This window comes from Lactuca saligna, chromosome 2, assembly GCF_052625555.1.
Source record: "Lactuca saligna cultivar CGN05327 chromosome 2, ASM5262555v1, whole genome shotgun sequence".
Lineage (NCBI taxonomy): Eukaryota > Viridiplantae > Streptophyta > Magnoliopsida > Asterales > Asteraceae > Lactuca > Lactuca saligna.
Genome location: NC_136418.1, coordinates 105,331,719 through 105,339,263, shown reverse-complemented (window position 1 = coordinate 105,339,263; position 7,545 = coordinate 105,331,719). Strand labels below are relative to the sequence as shown.

At 33.5% G+C, this 7,545-nt stretch overlaps 1 pseudogene; it reads right to left on the bottom strand.

Annotated features, from left to right (window-relative positions):
• Positions 1 to 2,463: 2,463 nt before the first annotated feature.
• On the bottom strand, positions 2,464 to 4,137 carry LOC145031279 (UDP-glycosyltransferase 75C1 pseudogene; annotated as a pseudogene).
• Between the last annotated feature and the right edge of the window lie 3,408 nt (positions 4,138 to 7,545).

Sequence of the window (7,545 nt, the reverse complement as noted above, 5' to 3'; positions counted from 1 at the left end):
ATGAGAATTCTAGCATGAATGAATTATCAAATTAGGTTTTGGATATTTTTGAACAATTTCACTTTGTATGAATGTTTTTATGTTTCAATTTTATTTTGATGTTAATGACTTTATATCTTCATGGTGAAAACATCTTTTTTGACGTTAATGACTTTATATTGAAAAAACCTTACTTTTTGAAAATGTGTTACTTATTTAGTAAACGAGTTATGTAGATTGGGTACGACCCACTAACCTATGAACCCGAAAACCCATATACTTTAACGAATTATATGGGTTGGGTTGGGTTCAGGTTTCCAAATCGCCAACCCGTGACCCGTCAACCCATATATTATATGAGTCGGGTTGAATTTATATTTTCTAGCCCGTCAACCCGAACTCAACCCATGACCCGTCAACCTAAACCCAATCCGATTGGGAGACCTAATTAGTGGTTAGCGATGGATGTTTCAGATGCCATGGCTAATAAGTTCTTTGAGTAAATTACACGAATCGTCTCTCGTGCATGTGCCAAAATGCATGTTCAGTCCCTATTTTTGAAAATTAACTCGGACCATCTCTTGTTTGTTTAAAACTTGCACACTTCATCCCTTATTACATAAAAAGACTATTTTACCCTTAATAATTTCTTTTCTAATTTTCTCTTATTTATTCATTTTTTTAAATTCAAAATGGAAAAAGAAAAAACACACTCTCCTCAAAAGTCAAACCCACCCCTCCCCCTTTCGTTTCTGTTTCCCTTGTTTCCTTTCTTCCCCAACCCTCTTGAAAGAAAAATCGTGGACCTGAATCTCTTGATCCTCTCTCTGCTCCAGTGTGCTCATACACCGATCATCTCTTTCGTCTCTCATTACTTCTCCGACTCCAGTACGTCGCTCTGTCGCTCTCGTCTCCAACATGTTGGCGAACCTAGACAGAAAGAAGAACAAATTGACAGACTTGGACGGAAATAGGATAATGATAAATCACTCCACTTGCGCACCTCCGGTCAACAACCACCTTTAGCCACCAGCCACCTCCATCTGCTACTATAAACCTGAAATCCCAGATGTAAAAATCCGAATCGCCAGAAAAACGATTTTCTGACATCATCTCTCTTGCTCTTTCTTTCTGAAAATCGAGTTTTAGATCTTAGTTATCACCGATTTTCTTCTTCAGATCTCCAGATGAAAGATTTCCATGATATCAGTTGATTTTCCGAAAGATGCAAGGGGTTATGTTTTGATTTCTGATAGGGGATTCGATTGCTGTTTCTCTATTCGAAATAAGCCACGACAATAAACCTAGATTCAAACTCTGATCGAGGGCTGTGTTTTTTCTTATTAGAATCGAGCAAATTGATTTTGGGTTTTGGATTTAGTGAAACTGATTTTTCCCTAATTCTCTATGCTCTCCGATTAGAAACACACGGTAAATGGATTATAGGTTTCATATTTTTAATCGACCGCTGCTGTGTGTGTATTTTAGGTTTTCTAAAAGATTCACCACCATTTTTGATTTCTGGAGTTATTTGGATTTCATGTTGATTTTCATTTTGAGTTTGATTTGTGAAATGATTTTGAGTTTTCTAGAATCACTTGGGTTATAGGTTTCAAATTTTGATTTTTTTATTTGCGATTTTTGGAACCAAAGAAGGTGCAAATCAGGTGTCCGGAGAAGATAATCTGACTATTGAGCATGATCAGAATTAAGCGGAGAAGAACATATTGGGAGAGAGGGGGATAAGGGGTGGGTGTGAACATTTCTGGTGGGTTAAAGGTAGATGGACCCACAATTTTAATTAAAATATATTTTAAAAATTAAAATTAATCAAAAATGTTAGAAATAAATGAAAAATAAAATTGAAAAGGGTACTGTAGCCATTTCATATCTCGCAAGGATTAAGTGTGTTAATTTAAACTAACGAGGGATGCGACGTGCAACATTTAACCAAACGTTGGACGATCCGAGTTAATTTTTAAAAATAGGAACTGAACGTGCATTTTAGCACCTACACAAGGGACGATTCGTGTAATTTACTCAAGTTTTTTAATTAATAGAAGTTTGTTTAAGAGTTTTTCGAGTAAAAGAAAGTTAAAAAAATTTAATGTGAGAGTTTGTTAAATATAAAACTTTTTCAAATAGTTTGTACATTTATAAACTCTTGTAATGGTATTTTTTAAAGATCGTACATGATAGTTTATTTTCAACAAATTTTAAAATTAAAACTTAAACAAACAACAATTAACAATATGATATAAATAAAATTGATGGATCCTTTAAATAAGTTAATGAAAAAACTCTATTATTTAGAATATATTTTTGAAGTTTTATAAACTGATGATACTATTTAGAAGATATTTTCAGCTTTATAAATTGTTGAGTACGTTATATTTAGATGATATGAGAAATCTCAACAAATTGTGAATCATCAAATATATATTTGCATGTATCACTGATTAAATGATATAGAAACCTACACGATTAGAACGCAAAACTTCACTGATTTTTTATCAAAAATCAAAAACCACACACAAACAACGAATACATGTGTAAATCATACACGTCCATTTAACCTTTTATTCATTTTCTTTTGCAAAAGCCATTACGATGTTTAATATATGCATAGCTTACCGAATAAAATGACGTCGTTATAATGATCAACCATATTGCTCCCTCCCTCTAGTTTCATATATGATCCAAGAAAGCTTGGAGATTAATGGTGGATGTTCCGCCATCGCTGAGAGCTTCTATTGCCAAATCTCTCCATTTCTCTGCATTTTTCTTCATATCCTCATCTTCCATCACCATTTCCACACACCTCTCAATCTCCTTCCCTTCCACCACTCCATCTCCCTCTCTTATTCTCACCCTAACCCCTGTTCTCCATACATCTTCCATCATCTTCGCATTCGTACACTGATCCGACCATTGTGGAAACACCACCGTAGGAACACCAGCCACCAATGTCTCCACCGTTGAATTCCACCCACCATGCATCACGAAACACCCAATTGCTTGATGACTCAACACTACCACCTGAGAACACCAACCAACTATCATCCCTTGTTTTCTCAGTTCCTCTATCTTGCTTAATCTTCCTGCTTGCTCACTATCTCTTATCACCCATAAAAATGGCCGCCGGCTCTCCAGCAACCCAATTGCCATCTCCTCCAATTGATCCATTGACAACTGCGCTATTGTTCCAAATGAAACATACACCACCGAAGATTTGGGTTTTGTGTTTAACCATTGGATGTAATCCTCTTCTGTTCTTTCGAAGCAATCACTGCTGGAGGAATTTCTGTCGAAGAACTCCGATGGGATTAAGGGTCCAATCGGAAGGAACTCAAGTTTATCAATTGCTTTAATGGGTTCGACTTCGAGTTTATTAAAAGTGTTAACAAGTATTCTTGGAGCTGTTTTGAGGACCTCGATATGACCTTTCAAATCCTGCTGAACAAAAACATGTTCCTTTGGGCATGACGGCGTAAGAAAAGATGGCAAATCAGCGGTGGTTAATGGTGGCAGTCCAGGTAAGTTGATCGGAGACGTCTGGTTGTTTTTGATACCGGAAATCAAAACTTGGTGTTCATTGACATAGTAGTAGTAAATATCCAAGATAGTCGCCGACTGGCACCAGAGGAGAGTGGATTTAATACCTTGAGCATGCGCAACACGCGCCGCCCATGGGATGGTGGTGGTGTAAACCAAGTGGTCAAAGGGTTGGCCTCCAGCTGCGGCGGAGCTGATGATTTCTGCAACCGCAAGAGCACCATACGTAGAGATATCGGAGAGGAATTGTTGCAAGGTGGTTGTTGGTTGTTTGCCATCGTCATGGCCGTCGGAGAATGGAGCGAATGTTAGTCCGTGAGGGGTTGTTTCCTTGTCGATTCGTCGTATAGCGGAGACACTGGTGGAAAAGGTGACATGGACACCCAGTTTGAGGAGGCGGTAGGTGAACCGGAGGGCTGGAATGATGTGGCCTTGGCCTTGATAGGCGACAATCAAGATTTTCCGATGGGTTGTCATTGCGACGGAGATAGGTGGAGGTGAGTACGAAGCAAGTGCTTAACAGCTTAAAGCAGAAACAAGATTACATGCGCAACATCTCATATATGTATACCCACGTGGGAGATAATATGAGGCTCCAATGACAAGTGCTTTTCTGAATGCAATAGCATCCACACAAAATGCAATCCTGGGGCTGGGACTTTGTGTTAATAGTATATAAAGACAAAAGTACATCAACAATAGAGAAATATCTGTCGTTTTAGATGTTGATGCGTAAACTATTTTACTTTTTTACTTTTTTTTACATTTTTTTTGGTAACACATTGTCACATCAACAAATTAAATAATCTCCATTTTACAAAGCGCAAATCACGTTGGGCGTTCGTTTATAGATTGGTTCGACCCAATCCCATTATATGAGTTCAAACTATCTTGTTTTCAAAACATGGATTCAAATACTAAATTAGAATTTGATCTCAAAATCCAAATTATGTTGGAAATTTGAAGGGTCAAGTTGTAAATTGATAATTTATTTTGTTCCATCATAGGTGGAAGAAAAAACATTTTTTTTTTTAATGTGTCTCTTATTATATAGGTTTTCAAAGGCTTTAAATGGAGGTTAAGGGACATTTCAAGCCGAAAGGCATATATAGTCGGATGTGGACGCGAGATATGAAATCACACTTAATTTGTTTGCCACATTGAACACTAGGAACTGAGGAGATTTTATTTTTAGCGGTGTTATGATTGGAGAATATGTTAACTATTATAGAACGAATGACTTCCGATGAAGCCATGTAACGAAATTCTCTCATATTTGAGGTATTAGGCGTCAAATGGTTCGATATAAAACATCATTCGGGGGATACTGACCAAACCGACCACAAATTGGCTTCACTACTAACCTATATTTAACTAAAAATAATAATAGATAACTACAAAAATGTTTGGAAACCTAACTTCAATATTTAGTGGCTAATGATTCAGTGAAATATTCAATAACTACTATAATTTTTTAGGAATTTATTTCTACAAACAATGCAACATTTATTATATCTCTCAAACTAAATAAATTTGTATTTTTGACTCATGATTTAACTAAAACTTAGAAAGCTACAAATATACTAAAACATATTAGCTAAATAAAACATCACTCGCTTCAAAATATCATACATAATACTAATACTCATAATACTAATACTCGTAATATCAACACAACAATACTAAGGAAAAAATTGAACTTATGCACAAAATTTAATTAACATGCTATTTTATATTTCGACTTCCTATCCCACACTTAATTCATATAATACCCTCATTATATGCTATAATTAAAAATAAAGAAGAGGAAAAAGAAACAAACTGCCCTACCATAGTAGTGATGAGATTACATTTTGATTGTCGGTGGGAACTTGTTTGTTACAATTAGCTGAAAATTTTGGAATTTTGAATCTCATTGTTTAAAAAGTTGGATTCTTGTTGGAAAATTTTGGCAAATACTACTCTAAAAAAATTAAATGGATATCAGGTCTGGAGAGATTATAGGATGTACAGATAAGATTGACACGCCACATCCTTCATAATTTGGGAACTCCAACTAGGATTCAAAATTATCGATGCGACGAGTAAATAGGATTGACGCGCCACGTTCTTTGGCAAACAGTGAACATTTTATCGTTGAGTAAAATCCATTTTGATCTAATATTCTAATTGATCAGGCTCTCGTGTTATCTCTCATATATGTTTTCCCCCATTTTTAATATTAACGGCTTACTCGAAAACTCCAACGGTTCTCCATGTAGATTTGCATATCACACTTGAGCGTTGTTACGCCCATTGCTTCTTCTTTTCTAATCAACTATCCTCGCGTTAAATAAAACACAACTAAACAATCACATTAAAGTAGCATATAATAATCAAGAGCGAAACTTTAATTCAAAAACTAAAATAAATTACTTAAAATAAAAAATTACTAAAAAATAAATCAATCCAAATGTCGGGTTCTTCATCATTAAAAAACCCCCAACTATCCCATTATTGATATCTAATCCTAATATTATGATTTCAAGGGATTTTACTTATAAGAGCTTTATCACCAGACATATATATTTCTTAAATAATTAGGCACCACAGTATGATGATACTTTGGACATATCATATAGCAATATGTTAGTACTCTTGGTAAATACGATAGTATAATAGTACTTTGAGTAGGCACGGTAGTACCTTAGTACTTTTGGATAAGCACCAAAATGCAATAGTACATTGAGTAGACATAGCAAGTGACTACTTATTATTTCGCACAACTCAAACTAACCTATCAAGACCACTACATTACATAGCTTCTCATTGATTATTTCACACAACCCTTTACTATCCAATCATATTCTTAAGTGTGTGTGTGTATATATATATATATATATATATATATATATATATATATATATATATATATATATATATATATATATATATATATATATATTTCAGGTTCATTTGAAATCTCCTAATTTCGTAAGACCCAAGACCAAATCAAAAAATAATTTTAAAATGCAAAATAAAAGAAAAACTCTAAAAATTCTTTTTTAGTTATTATTTTCAGAACTTTAATTATCTAAAAAATATATTATAAAAATAAAATTAAAAAATTAAAAAAAAATACCGTTTTTTTTTTTTTAAAAAATATGTGAAATATTCTAATAGAATATTAGACTACAAATATTCTAATGTGATTTTTAGAATGATAGACTATTCTACTAAATTTGTCAGATATGTAGAATATTCTAATAGTCTACTAGAATATGTAAAAAATTGTATTTATTTATTATTTATTTTTTCGGTATTTTTTATTTTTTTGGTATTTTTTTTTATTTTTTTGGAAAATATAAATTCCGAAAATAATATTTGAATTTTTTTCCGAAAATGCATTTTAAAAATGTTTTTTTATCCACTAAATGAGTGGCTAAGATTGTGTCTCACGGTCTCACAAAATTAAGCTGTCCCACATTAACCTAACTATATATATATATATATATATATATATATATATATATATATATATATATATATATATATATATATATATATATATATATATATATATATAGTTTAATCAAGTAATAATTATATCAAGTTGCACATATATATTAGATAAAGCAAGACAACACACATAGTATTTAAGCATTAAAAATACTAGCATCTATGTGTAAGTTGAAACTAACTATACACTTACCTGACCTAGGTGGGTGACTGGTTATCTGAGCAGAGTTTTTCCTAACACCTAAGATGTACCCTTAACGTGGCCTAAGTACGATTAATACACAGACTTAGTCTAATGATCATGGTGACTAATAGTAGTCTAGATTCCTCACTAATCCCAATGTCTACATCAAGATCTATCAAGTAAGGGTCAACCAGGTAGGACAATAGGAGACAGGTTCATTTCAGCATAATAGCTTTTCTGAACTCCAATAACCAAACTAGCCTGACAATTCTTGACACCTCTCTCATAGGTAGATCAATCAGTATAATGACTTTGAGTTACTGATAAAT